At 38.9% G+C, this 15,351-nt stretch overlaps 1 long non-coding RNA gene across 2 annotated transcripts in view; it reads left to right on the forward strand.

The window, feature by feature from the left end:
• The window catches only part of LOC129524811 (uncharacterized), a 64,028-nt gene extending 49,589 nt beyond the window's left edge, over window positions 1-14,439 (forward strand). For both annotated transcript variants that reach the window (XR_008668747.2, XR_008668748.2), the window contains one exon: window positions 14,243-14,439. This is a non-coding gene — a long non-coding RNA (uncharacterized lncRNA). The remainder of the gene's footprint in view (window positions 1-14,242) is intronic.
• Window positions 14,440-15,351: the final 912 nt, after the last annotated feature.

Raw genomic sequence — 15,351 nt, forward strand, 5'->3', positions numbered from 1 at the left:
TCTGCTTTCCAAACTTAGTATTTACCACAGTATTTTAAAAATCGAAGTATGAGAAGTATACCATAGCAAGATGGGTGGTGCCTTGCTATAGTGTAGTACTTACTAAACAATGGCCGTGTAAAGGCTAAGAAAGCAATTAAGAATGTGCCCTGGAGGCAGATGATGGAGAATAAAAGTATAGATGTTTCATGGTATACAAAAAAATAGATCAGTAATCAACTACCAGTTGACCTGATATAATTGGAAAACTGAAACTAAAGAGATAATCTAAACTGTGAAGAGCCCTCTAATTTATAATCCAGTGTGTATGGCTGGCCACAGAAAGGAATCGCCCTACATGAACCTACCTTCTCCCTGTCCCCCCAAAGAGGTGGTGGCCACTTCTATTTCAGAATAATAATTGAAGCTCTTTCCTGCACTTCTCACCTGTCTCTGGTCCTCAATGCAGAGAGGTAGGACATGAAAGTCCTTATAAGGTAGGCTAGGACTTGCTTTATCCTAATGAAAAGTGAAGGGGCTCATTGAAAGATTTCAATCACAGAGTCCTAAATCTCTTCATTCCAAACTCTCCAAGATTTAGCTCTAGAATAAAATCGCCTAAGGCTAAACCAGTGGTGCTTGGTGGTCCCTTTCTTTCTCCCCCGCCACACCCACCCCTGGTACTGAGATCCCTTTTATAGCCTGGCTCTGGAATAGATACGAACTCTTCCTTATACCCTAAGTGAGCCTTTGAAGATAAACTAACTTTATTCTAAGGTATAATAAAAGGGAATTCAACATGAAGAATGTTGAAAGACTGGAATCATGGTCTGTTGGGCATGTCACTTTCAGGTTTCAAATACTTCCCTAGAAGATTTGCTCCTGGGTCTCACAGGTGCTGTTCTACCACATACACCATCTGAGATACCTGCCTTGGAAATCAAAGAAGTGTTATGCAACTCCACTTCTTGACTTAGCAAAAAAAAAAAAAAAAATACAGGCACAGTGGCTGTGGCTGTAATCCCAGCACTTTGGGAGGCCAAGGTGGGTGGATCACGAGGTCAGGAGTTTGAGACCAGCCTGGTCAACAAAATGAAACCCCGTCTCTACTAAAAATACAAAAATTAGCCGGGCATGGTGGCATGTGCCTGTAGTACCAGCTACTCGGGAGGCTGAGGCAGGAGAATCACTTGAACCTAGCAGGCGGAGTTTATGGTGAGCCATGATCGCACCACTGCACTCCAGCCTGGGCAACAGAGTGAGACTGCATCTCAAAAAATAAAAAATAAAAAATTTCAACCCACCACTCCTGCCAAACTTCAACATCTTCATGGGTAAGAACAAATGAGCCACATTTCCACTGTGCCACCCACTAAGGCATTTCATCTTTGTTTGATTCTAATTTGAGAGTTACATTTCTTCCTTGTTTAACTGATATCAATAAGACACTAGCCTTCAACATAAAGTGGGAGTATTTTAATCCACATACAGAGAGAGTGTAATGACTGTTGTATGTATTTAATAAAAACTATTCATATAGGATAAAAGAATCCTAGTTCTTACCAAAGGAGGAAAGTTTAGGTGTAAACTGATAAAGACCTAATCTCATGCTGATGAGGAGCGAATCTCCTCATGAATGATGAGGATGAATAAGAAATACGTTTGAGACATATCTAAGCGATATAATTAACAGAACTTGGTGATAAATGAAATGAAGAAGAGAAAGCGGTCAGAATGATTCCCAAATGTTTGGCTTAAAAAAACTAGATGGTCTCAAACTCCTGACCTCAGGTGATCCGCCCACCTCAGCCTGGCAAAGTGCTGGGATTACAGGCATGAGCCACCTGGCCAACATGGTGAAACCCTGTCTCTTCTAAAACTACAAAAATTAGCCAGGCATGGTGATGGGTGCCTGTAATCCCAGCTACTCAGGAGGCTGAGGCAGGAGAATTGCTTGAACCCGGGAGGCAGAGGTTGCAATGAACCGAGATCACACCACTGCACTCTAGCCTGGATGACAGAGCGAGACTCTGTCTCAAAAAAAAAAAAAAAAAAAGATGGATAATAGGCCCATTAGCCAAGAGAAGAGAAAGAAGAAGCAAGGAAACTTAGAGGAGAAAATGATGAGTTCAATTTTGGACGTGTTTTATTCAAGCCTACTGCTTTAGTAGGTAGTTGGAATATGAATTATGAATGAGAGTTATATGAGAGTTATAGCAATAAAGCTAATCCAGTAAAGATTACCAGGAACACAAAAGTAATTCAACAATGTTAGGTGTATTCAACTTGCTGTAACAAGGGAGAATGCACACCATGAGAAATCTTGGGGCATCTAGATCGGGGTATAGGAAGAAACTCTGCAGGGTTAGGGCTTTTTCTTGATGATTTTTAAGAGAGACTAGGAGAAATGGGGATCTTCACTGGAACTGAAAGCTGTCATGAAGTGAAGGCAATAGTATACTGGGTATATCAGTAGTCTTTGTTCAGAAGGCAGAAGGAACGGAGAGGAGCTTAAGAGTCATTGCTAAAAAAGCAATAATCACTCAAAAGAAAGGGGATGTTAAAGCATTTTACAGCTGCAATGAGACCTTGGGAGAAATACTGTGTTCTGTTAATTTTGCAGTTAGCTCAATATATGTGCCTATTATCACATATTAACTCTTTCAGTCTTGGGTATATAATTGCTTTTCTAGACGTTTAGCTGTCATCAGCTTATAATTGGTCAATTGTGAAAGGTTAGGTGTGCAACTAAGGGTAAGACTCTTTGGCCTACCTTACTCTCATTGATCCATAACCCTAGTCTTTCATAGGACAATCGCTTGCCAAAATGCTTGCAAACACGGCTTCGACCCATCTACCCACTCACCCACCATCTTCCTTTTTCCAAGTCAGGAAGCCATTCCTATATAAAAATTCTGGTGCTGACATGAAATGAGGATTAAAAACATAGAACCTGAGAATACCCTAAAGAGATGGGTATAGAAGTAAAAGATAAAAGTATGTGGTGTTGTGAATACAAAGAGAGAACACCTTAAGAAGGAGAGAGCAGCCAACAAAACCAGATGCTGCAGAAATAAAAACCAGAAAATATCTACTGAATGAATCATGTAGGAAATCATCTGCATAGTGGAGACACAAGCTAGAGTTCTATGGAAAGTGAAGAAAAGAAGACTGCAAATATAGACCACACTCTTAAGTATGATGCTGTGATACAAAGGAGAAACAACAGTAGTTACCATGGACACAAAGGCAGGAAAAAATCTTTGTACATATCTTCAGACAAAGGAGAGTTGAATATTTTTATATGTGGAATGGAAAAAGAGCTAATAGAGAAGGAGAAAGTGAAGATCCAGGAATGACAGAATAATGAACGACGCAATTTCTAGAGGCAATGGGAGGAAGAGATCAGTGTGAGGGTGGAGGGCACATATCTTTTGATTCCAAATGGAAGGAGGTATGACGTGGTATGGTTGTGGGCAGATGGGAGAGCAGGAACAACTTGAAAGTGTTTCCACTGGTGACCTCTATTTCCCAGTGGAAGAACAGGCCAGGTTATCTGCTAACAGTGAGGAACTTGGGTTTAAAATACTCAGGGAAATAAGATTATCAACACTTTATACATATTTTAATAGTAATAATAGTTACTATACAGTTTATCTTATTTATTTATTGTTACAATCTTTTTTCAATAACAATGTCTTTCCCAAGATGCAAGATGCAAAAAGAAATTAATTTTGTTTTGTAGAAAACATGCCTGTCATGAATAATTTTAAAAATTATTTTATATCTTATATGTGTATATATAAAAAAGGGGGAAATTTGAAAAATACTAAAACCAAGTCAGCAGGGGCTACTATGGAGGGTGGAATTAGAAGCTATTCTCCCTTATAATTTTGTGTATTTTAGTTTCATTTAAATTTCTTTTTATAACAAGTATCATTGTTTTTTCTAACCTGAAAAAACAGAAACCATTCTAATTTGAAGGAAAAAAGTTAACTTTTTCAGTGTTTGGTGCCTTGATTCAAAGTTAAATGCCTGCATGATTTTATGACTCAGAATTCGGGGTTCCTAACCTTCCCAGGTCTCGAGATGCCCTCAGAGATTAAGGGGGAAAAAATGTAAAGAGGAAAGCATTCACTCGCTGATGACAAAGACTGTCTCCTTCACCAAACTTCAGTCAGGCTCCCCTGGGCCCTCTTCTCAACTAGGCCTTAACTTTGAACCTGATCCTGTCCTTGCCAGGCCTGCATTGCCCAGTCTTAGCAAGAATACTGCTAAGTTTGTTTAGAGAGACTCCCCCATCCTTGATATGTGATCACCCTGGCCTGCCTTCAGCAAGAATATTAAGTCAGTTAACCAAATATCTACCCCCTACCCTTAAACATTACTCCTAGTAATTTTTCAGCCACTGACTCCCTCATTCTGCTCATTGGCTATAAATCCCCACTTGTTTTTTGTTGTTTTGTTTTGTTTGTAGAGATGGGGTTTTGCACATTGCCCAAGCTAGTCTTAAACTCCTGGGTTCAAGTGATCCACCCCCCTTGACCTCCCAAAGTACTAGGATTACAGGCATGAGCCACCACACCCAGCCCCCACTTGTCTTTATTGTATTTTATTCATATAGAGTTGAGACTGATCTCTCTCCCCTATTGCAATAGAGTCAACTCCTATTACAATAGTCTTCAATAAAGTCTTCCTCACCTTATTAACAAGTGACAGAATTTTTTTCTTTAACACTGATACAGTAGCTTTGTGGCACCATCAGCGTCCCAGCCTCATATCTTTCTTCTCCACCATCCTTAGTACATGTCTTCTAGCCTCACAGTCCTACCATGGTTTGCACCATGGCTGCAAAATGGCCATTACAAATCCAACCACCACAATTCAATTTCAGATAGAAAACAGGAAAGGGAAGAGGGGCTTGCAGGCTGAGTTAGCCCCCTTTTAAAGGTACTTTCCATGAAGCTCCCATTCAGTGACTTCAACCTATATCCATTGGCCAGAATTAGTCACATGTCCACCACATCTGCAAAAAAGGCTGGGTAATGCAGTTTTTAGTTGGCACATTGCCTTCCCCATCAAAGAGATTTTGCCAGTAAGGACGATGAGGAAGCTGGTATTGAGTAGAAGACCAGCTTCCACTTCTGAATAATAAAGAGTCTTTGAGTACACCTTATAGATAAATTATTTAGCTTTTCCTATAATTGAATTGGTGTTTCTCAGATTTCCCACCCATGCTCTAGATCATACAACCTTCACACTCCAGGTGATAGTTTCAAGCTGGAAGCATACCAGAAGGTCACAGGACCCCAAGCCCTGTCTCCAGCAGTTCCCCTCTCTCCACTCACAGGTAGGAGCACCTCTCTGACTCAAGTTTAACTTGGCTTGCCCTCCTGGCTCTTCCCCAAGGCTGCACTGCAAAAACTCCTGCTCCTGCTTTGCCACCTGGTTTACTTCCCTTTTCTTTTCCCAGCTTCCAGGTACTTTTTTTTTTTTAAATTATCTCCTTCAGGAGTGACTGGAAACTTTTATGAATACTGGCTGCAGCTTATATAAAATAGGAACTGAAAGTCTCACAGTTTCAGAACAACTTTATGGAAATGAACAAATGTTTCAAAAGGGGAATATTACTGGAAATGCAACACAGGGATTCAAACACAGATAGAGACAAGATATAGAAAGGAATAAAGAGACAGAGAAAAAAAAGAACAGAATCTGTCCCTCTCTCTAAGCCTTCCTGAAAGATCCTTATCCGACACATACAATATAGATAGATTTATGGGGAAAAAGTAGAAGCATGATGCTCTCAGAGGTTTTCTTTTCCTTGTCAGATTGTTGGTTTCTTAAGAAGAGCTAGCATGCCACTTGTGTATTCCAGCAAGGACCTGGAATTCTGGTGGAAATTTGGTACATCCTAAGTGATGATCCTTTCTGACATAAATGATACATGTTGAAATACTAACATGGGAGCTGGACAGCATAGCCGGTGGCATAAATAAAGTCAACCCTTTCCACTGGGCAAGCTACAGTATAGAAGAGAAGAATTTTTAGGAGGAAAAAAAAGGCTTGAACAGACACTGTAGCAGCTCTATGAATGTTCACATCACCACATGCACAGTTTTTTGCTTTTGTTTTGTTGTTGTTGTTGTTGTTGTTGTTGTTTTTGAGACAGAATCTCACTCTATTGCCCAGGCTGGAGTGCAATGGCATGATCTCAGCTCACCGCAACCTCTGCCTCCCAGGTTCAAATGATTCCCGTGCCTCAGCCTACTGAGTAGCTGGGATTACAGGCACCCGCCACTATGCCTGGCTAATTTTTGTATTTTTAGAAGAGACGGGGTTTCATCATGTTGGCCAGGCCTATCTCAAACTCCTGACCTCAAGTGATCTGCCTGCCTCAGCCTTCCAAAGTGCTGGGATTACAGGCGTGGGCCACCGTGCCTGGCCGCACGCTTTGATGTGTGAAGAAACTGAGCTTCACAGAGTCTAAACAATTTACCCAAGTTCACACACAATCTATTTGGCCTTCAGGCTTTGTCATATCACCAACTATACTAGTGAAAAACTTAAAATAAGGATTAACATGCCTCTCTCTTAATTTAGGTATTTTCTCTCTGTCCCAGAAAAATTTGCATTAAGTGAAAATTTGAATTATAAAGCCTATCTTTGGCATGATCTTACAAGAGAAAATTGAAGCTGCATTCAATGCTAAACCATGATTTTTAAAAAACGCTTTTATGAAACAAAATTGTTCTTGAGACAGAAACTCCTGTACACCTCTCCTCCTCTATATGCAGGTTTCTCAAATTACTTAAGAAAGACTAAAAAGTTTCATTATTAACTAGTACTACCTCAAGTACATTTCCAGTGAACATTCATCGGGACAGCATTAGAATGAGGGTCTTAAAATGCTCCAGAAAGAGAACAGGAGAGGTGCACTTCCTCAGAGGCTGCTTGATAAGGTGCTTTCTGAATTTCACACAGGGAAGTCGACAGGCAAACAAACCACAAGGGGTCCTAGCCATCCTGACACTGGGAGTTTACTGTGCAAATGCTTCTTTCTCCCTGAGTGCCCTGTCCGGACTGCCCTTTGATCCTCCAAGCCTCTGGGGTTCTGCTATAGTTTGGATATTTGTTCCCTCCAAATCTCATGTTGAAATTTGATCCACAATGTTGGAAGTGGGGCCTGGTGGAAGGTGTTTGGGTCATGCAGACCGATCCCTCCTGAATAGCTTGGTGCCATTCCCACAGTAATTAATGAGTCCTCATTCCATTAGATCCACAAGAGCTGATTGTTTAAAAGAGCCTGGCACCTCCCTTCTCTCTCTCTTTCTCTCTCTCTCTCTCTCCTGCTTTCTCTCTCACCACATGATGTCTGCTCCCCTTCACCTTCTGCCATGAGTGGAAGCAGCCTGAGTTCCTTCCCAGATGCAGATGCTGGCACCATGCTGCTTCTACAGCCTATAGAACCGTAAGCCAAATAAATTTCTTTTCCTTACAAATTGCCCAGCCACAGACATTCCTTGCTGGCAATGCAAGCGGACTAAGGCAGTTCTACCCGCATCCTTCAGTCAGCTATCCATTAGGTGCACTGTCCCTTTTTCAGGGCTGTTTCTCAGAGAAGATTGCCAGAGCCAGCTGTGACCTTTGCAATCGGGATGCTCCCTTAGCTCTCACCTAGTCCCTTCATCTGGGTCTGAAGCCTCATAGGGCAGAGGATCATGGAGCTTCCCTTAGCACAGAGGTGAGATTCCTGCTTCTCTCTCATCTACAGATTTCAATCTCCCAACTTGTGATTTCCCAATCATTCTTGGTTTCACAATAGCCTCTGAGATGACTTACCGTATCAGATAGCAACTCAGCTATAACAAAGATCCAAAGCAAAGGGCACTCAGGTAGGAAAATGTGCAGAGTGAAAAAGCCTGGGACTGCTATGACAGCTCCCTAGCTCCCTGGTGGTTAGTGGAACCAGCCTAGACCATAATTATGAAAATAACAATAACGAATACTCATTTAGCATATGCTATGTGCCAGGCACTGTTCTAAACACTTTACATATTTTATCTTAGTTAACTCAATCTCCCCCTGAGGCAGGTATTATTACTGTCCCTATTTTACAGATATGGAAACTGAGGCTGAGAATGTTTAAGGAATTTGATGGCAAAAAAAATAGAGGAGTCAGAATTTGAACCTAGACCAAGGTCTTAACCTGGATTACACTGCTTCTAGAATGAATTGCTCCTTAAGTTAAGATCTTTATAAAGGTCATGATTCCTTAAACATAATCAAAACAAAATATTTAAAAATATTGGCCAGGCACGGTGGCTCAAGCCTGTAATCCCAGCACTTTGGGAGGCAAAGGCAGGGAGATCACCTGAGGTCAGGAGTTCGAGACCAGCCTGACCAATGTGGTGAAACCCCATCTCTACTGAAAATACAAAAATTAGCCGGGCATGGTGGCGAGTGCCTGTAGTCCCAGCTACTTAGGAAGCTAAGACAGGAGAATTGTTTGAACCCGGGAGACGGAGGTTGTAGTGAGCCGAGATCATGCCGCTGCAATCCAGCCTGGGGGACAGAGTGAGACTTCATCTCAAAAAAAAAAAAACAAAGAAAGAGAAAATATATATGTATATATATATATATATACATATATATTACTAGAAAACCTAGATTCCACAATTGTTAGTAATTTGCCAGGTTTCTTTTTTCTGTTATATACATATATATATATATATATATATATATATATATATATATATATATATATATGTTGTTTTTACTGAACCATTTAGAGACATCATGACTCTACCCATCATGCCTAAAAACTTCAGCCTACATCTCTTAAAAGAAAAAACATTCTCCTACATAACCACAGTACCATATTATGTTCAAGAAAAGTAACAATAATTCTTGAAAGCATTCATAATTACCCAAAGATCATTTTATAGCTTTTGTTGAAACAAAACCTTTTGTTAAAATGAAGATCTAATCAAAGTTCATGCAGTCTATTCTGTTATGTCTCTAGTCTTTCTCAATTTCTTTTTTAAGACATTGACTTTTTTTGGAGGAAAAAACCCAGACTCACTGTCTTATAGAATGTTCTATATTCTGAATTTGAACACTTTCTAGCAATATCATTGAACTCATTTTATATCATCTTTTTTTTTGTAAATGAGAAGTTAGGTCAGGACTAGAAGCATGGTTAGATTCTAGTTAAACATTTTTTTTTAAATATTGCATGCATGATGTTGTATACTTTGTATTTTGTCACATCAGGAGAAATATATCAGATTGTCCTATTCTTAGTGATGAGAATTTTGATCACTCAGTAAAGATGGAGACCACAAGATGCTTCTATTTTAAAATTACATTTTTCCCTTAGCAGTGAGTATGAATGTGGGTTGAGACCTTTGTATTATGTGAATATCTTGTTTGACAAACTTTTTCACTTAAAGGTTTTAGCATCCATTGATGATTCTTGACACTAAAAAAGTATTTTTTAAGGCTGCGAAACAGTGACTTTCTATTTGTAACCATGTCAAATGTATGAGCTGGCATTCTCCCTTAAAGGGGAGCTTTCTCTCTGTAGCTGAAAGAATTCTTGGTCCTCCTAAAAAGGCAGGGCAAATACTTAATATTTCCCTTCTTGATATGGTTTGGCTGCGTCCCCACCCAAATCTCATCTTGAATTGTAACCCTCATAATCCCATGTGTCATGGAGGGACCTGGTGGGAAGTGACTGGATCATGGAGGCAGTTTCCCCTAGGCTGTTCTCGTGATAGTGAGTTCTCACGAGATCTGATGGTTTTATAAATGTCTGGCATTTCCCCTGCTTGCACTCACTTCTCCTTCCTGCTCACTGTAAACAAGGTACCTGCTTCTGCTTCACCTTCCACCATAACTGTAAGTTTCCTGAGGCTTCCTCAGCCACAAGGAACTGTGAGTCAATTAAACCTCTTTTCTTTATAAATTATCCAGTCTCAGGTATTTCTTTATAACAGCGTGAGAATGGAATAATACACTTCTGATGGTCAATTTTAGAGTAAAACATTACTATAATAGCATCTGCAATAGTAGCAAGTAAGTCCTCCCTCTCTTCTCTTCTCCTCAATTAGTCATAGTCATTATTCTTTCTTATGTTTAAATAGTCCCCCATTGTGGTCAATAAGAGGATTGTCATATTGCCTTGAATATTCTTTTGACACATCCCCATTAGTCTTTGAGCATTTCCCTGACTTTCTTGCCCAACAAGATGTCCCATTTCACTTAGCATTTTTACTGCCCCCAGGCTAGAATCAGCCACTTCTTCGGGAGCCCTGAAGAATCAGTATTTCTTATATTTCTAAAACAAAAATATAATGAAATGTCCCAAAAGCAACCTCTACCAACTAGCATCTTTAATGAGGTATAGTAAATTAATTAATTTACTAGTAAATTAATCAAGGTCTTGGTTGGATTTTTACTATCAAGAATAAATGTTTAAAGTAATAGATTTTATCTTCTTTAAAATTATGGCTCCCTAAGGAGTCAAAGAAATGATGGATGAGTGAGGCCAGAACTTAGGAATTTGATCCTTGTAGTGAAGAGCCAGGCTCAGTTCCTAACTTCATGGGCAACCAAAGCACAGAATCTTACTTAATCTTTTTTTTTTTTTTTTGAGATAGAGTCTCACTTTGTCACCCAGGCTGGAGTGCAGTGGCATGATCTCCGCTCACAGCAACCTCAGCCTCCCAGGTTCAAGCAATTCTCCTGCCTCAGCCTCCCACATAGCTGGAACTACAGGCATGCACCACCATGCCCGGCTAATTTTTGTATTTTTAATAGAAATGGGGTTTTGCCATGTTGGCCAGGCTGGTCTTGAACTCCTGATCTCAGGTGATCCACCTACCTCGGCCTCCCAAAGTGCTGGGATATCAGGCGTTAGCTACTGCGCCTGGCTGAATCTTACTTAACCTGACAAACTGTCTTTCCCAGAAGACATACAAATGAAACTTAATTTATTAGCCTGTTATTGTTCTTTGCTGTCACCACCGTTAAATCATGACATACTAATTACATCAACATTCCTAAATCCTAAGAGGACTTTGCTCTAACTCTAGTCTGTGCCCAACATATGGGTAATAGAAAAACAAAGTGGGTCACATGAACCAAAAATTTCCCCTTTTGCATCAAAGGAAATACAGAATGTTTTCATTAAATACCAAGAAATTTCCAAAAAGCCAAAATCCACCATGCTCCTCTAAAAAATATTACACTTGATACCTTAGAACCAAGTTCACTTTTACATTCTTAGAAAGTTATAATTATGTGAATAAACTAAATTACTCTATAGTCAGAAAGTTATTGAGCTTTGTTATCAGATCAAATGTAGGTTTGAATGCCAACTCTAAACTTTATGAAGTCTGTGACCCTGGGTGAGTTATTAAATTTCTCTATGCCTCAGCATCCTCATTTATTAAGTGGGTTGCTGTGAAGGTTGAACAAGATAATTCATGAAAGTACATATCATGAAGCCTGGAGAATAAATGCTCAATAAGGGTTAACTATTTCTTTACTGGCTTTCTTGTATTATCTGTAATGACTACAATTACCAATGCCACCTGCATTAGTCATATTAGGCAAAGTGATGCTTCAGTGACAAATTAATCCAAAATCTCACAGGCTTAAACACATAAAAGTTATTTTTCACTCAAACAAAGCCAACTGTGGGTTCTGGTAACTCTCTAATGCAGCTTTTCCCATGTGGTGAGTCAACAACTGTATTGCTAACTACTATTCTCTCTCTCTATCTCCTTCTTTCTCTCTCTCCCTCTCTCCTTCTTTCTCTCTCTCCCTCCCTCTCACCCTCTCTTTCAGCTTTGATGTCACCAATATGACCAAACTAAAATAAATACATGGGAAATCTTGAGTCCTTCTAACCTGATGTTTAATCATTATCTTATATAGATTTATTTCCTATAGAAATTAAAGTCAAAATAAAAATTTTTAATTGCAATGGTACAAAAATTGACAATTTCAAATCACAATTCTCAAATCCTTGAAAAAAATGCTTCACAAGAATATATTGTTTTCATAAGAAAGGATCTCATTATTCTTTATTCAGATTGAAGTATAATTAACAAAAATAAAAATTACATATATTAAAGATGTACAATGTGATGTTTTGATATACACATACTTTGTGAAATGATTACCACAATCAAGCTAATTAACATATCCATCACCTCACATAACTACCTTTTGTGACTGTGTGTAGTAAAAACACTTAAAATCTACTCTCAACAGATCTCAAGTGTACAATACAGTATTAACTATAGTTACCGTGCTGTACATTAGATCTCCACAACTTATTCATTCTGCATAACTGAAACTTTGTATCCTTTAACCATCATCTCCCCATTCCACCCCTACCCCAGCTCCTGGCAACTACCATTCCACTCTGTAACTCCATGTGTTCAACTTTTTAGGTTGCACATATAAGCTAGATCATGCAGTATGTCTCTTTCTGTTCTTGGCTTATTTCACTTAGCGATGGCTTCCAGGTTCATTCATGCTGTCACAATTGACAGGATTTTCTTCTCTTTTATGGCTAAATAGTATTCCTGTGTGTGTGTGTGTGTGTGTGTGTGTGTGTGTGTGTGTGTGTGTCTGTGTGTGTGTCACATTTTTGTGTGTCTGTGTGTGTGTCACATTTTCTTTACCCATCCTTCCATCAGTGGACACTTAGGTTGACTCCATATCTTGGCTAATGCTACAATGAACATGGGAGCGCAGATATCTCTTCAACACATTGATTTCATTTCCTTGGGATATATACCCAGTAGTGGAATTGCTGGATCATGTGGTAGTTCTATTTTTAATTTCTTGAGGAACCTCTATACTGTTTTCCATGACTGTATTAACTTACATCTCCATCAACAGTGTATGAGAGTTCCCTTTTCTCCACATCCTCATCAACACTTATTTTTCATTTTTTAGATAATAGCCATCCTTACAGGTATGAGATGATAACTCATCACGGTTTTAATTTGCATTTCCCTGATAATTAGTGATATTGAGCACTTTTTCATACACTTATCGGTAATTTACATATCTTCTTTTGGGAAATGCCTATTGAGTTTTTTGGGTTCCTTATATATTTTGGATATTAACCCTGATCAGATATATGGTTTACAAATATGTTCTCCTATTCCATAGGTAGCCTTTTCATTTTGTTTATTGCTTCTTTTGCTGTGCAGATGCTTTTTAGTTTGATGCAATGGCATTTGTCTATTTTTGATTTTGCTGCCTGTGCTTTTGTGGTCATATCCAAAAATGTACTGCACAGACCAATGTCAAAAAGCTTTTTCTGTACATTTTCCTACAGTATGCCTAAGTCTTTAATCCATTTTAAGTTGATTCTTGGATATGGTTTGAGATAAGAGTCCAATTTCATTCTTTTGCATTATGATATTTAGTTATCCCAACACTGTTATGGAAAGAGACTATCCTTTCCCCATTGTGTATTCCTGACACCTTTGTTGAAGATCAATTGGCAATAAATGTGTGTATTTATTTCTGGGCTCTCCATTCTCCTCCACGGGTCTATATGAAATTGGTCTATATTGTTTATATGTCATACTATTTTGATTACTATAGCTTCAAAGTATATTTGGACATCAAGTAGTGTGATGTCTCCAACTTTCTTATTTTTGCTCAATTGCTTTGGCTACTCAGGGTCTTTTGTGGATCCATACAGATTTTAGGATTTTTTTCCATTTATATTAAAAATGTTATTGAAATTTTGGTAGAAATTGCATTGAATCTGTAGATCTCTTTGAGTAATATTGATATTTTAATATATTAATTCTTCCAATCCATGAACATGGGATGTCTTTGTAGTAAAATACCACAAATTATTTTTTAATCATATAATTAAACATGAAATACTATTTCGGCAAATAAGACAATAAAGTAACATTTATTTGTTGACACTCTGCCAAATAGGTATTACATTTAAATATCCAAAACCTGGGTTTTCCAATTCCTGCACTCCCGTGTTTCCCCAAATGTGTTTCACAAAGTCCTCATCCCAAGAGATATTAAGAGGCATTCTGTGAGATAAGGGTTCTACGGTCAAAAGGTTTTGAAAATGGTGGGTTAAAGTTAAACAATTTTGTTTCCCACACAACTCATCGGAGTCTTTGCTATGTTTATGAGCACTGTAAATCTCCAAAAAGCACATACAAGGTGACTTGCTGTTTGTTTGTTTGTTTGTTTACAGAGTTTTTCAAGCATTTAATGTTTCTCGGAATACATTTTGTGAAACACTGTGCTACCCCTCACTGCCTTACTAGCCTCTAATCACACTGACTGAGCTCTGGAGCTGCAAAGACAACATGATATGGAACCGAAGATGGAAGAATGCCAAGCGCAGGCCTGTAGATCAACTGCTGACAATTTAGAAGCACAGTACTGCGTAGTTTCCTTCTCTCTTAGGCAATAAATTTAATTTCTTCCAGAAACTGCTGTTATACCTGAAAGTATCCGTTGGGTTTTTCAATGATAAACAATGGTCTTGATCTTGCTATATTAAATAAGAAAGAGAGGTTTATTGGAAACATTCTGGGGTAGTTCAGAGTTGTAAAGGAATAACCAAACACAACAGCCACAGGAAGGACAGGAGGCAGGGTCACTGCAGGCACCTGTAGAGCAGAAATTCAGGTATGGTTGCTTTTGGCTCCAACCACCAGATGACCCACTCCATACATCTTCTAGCTGAGGATAAACCCTAAAGTTTCAAACTTCCAAAAGACGATGTTGATTGGCCTAGTTTGGGCCCAGTGCCTACCACCTATCCCACTCCCTAAAGGTCATGGTTGAAGTCCCATGATTGGCCGTCCCACCAGAATGACATAGAGTGGAGGAGGAACAATTCCTCCAAAACACAAATGCTAGAAAGAAAAAAAAGCGATGTACTTCACACTTACTCAGCATAACAAGTTGACCTGTGCCTTAGTTCATTCTACTATTTCTACTCCTACTAGTGAATTCTTTATATGTCTTGCATACCACACTGGAGCATTTCTGATGGCCAGGTTTTCTTCTTCAATCACCTTCAACAACCATGACAGCCTGCCTTTCAAAGAGTTCAAAGAGGATCTTGGTAGGTTAAGTCCTTGTACCAAGAAACCTGGCATTGTTGATTAATAATGTTCAAGAAAGAATCATTTAGTCAAATTATCAACTAAACACATTCATTCTCAGCAGCCACCCAAAGCACAAGGACAGAAAATGTAAGGCAATGTGAGAAGCAGAAAGAGGCAGGGTTTAAAGACAAATATAACAAATCAATTCATCCTGACCTCCAAATGACTCAAGTAAAGGAATTTA

This window comes from Gorilla gorilla, chromosome 8 (genome assembly GCF_029281585.2).
Source record: "Gorilla gorilla gorilla isolate KB3781 chromosome 8, NHGRI_mGorGor1-v2.1_pri, whole genome shotgun sequence".
Taxonomy (NCBI): Eukaryota; Metazoa; Chordata; class Mammalia; order Primates; family Hominidae; genus Gorilla; species Gorilla gorilla.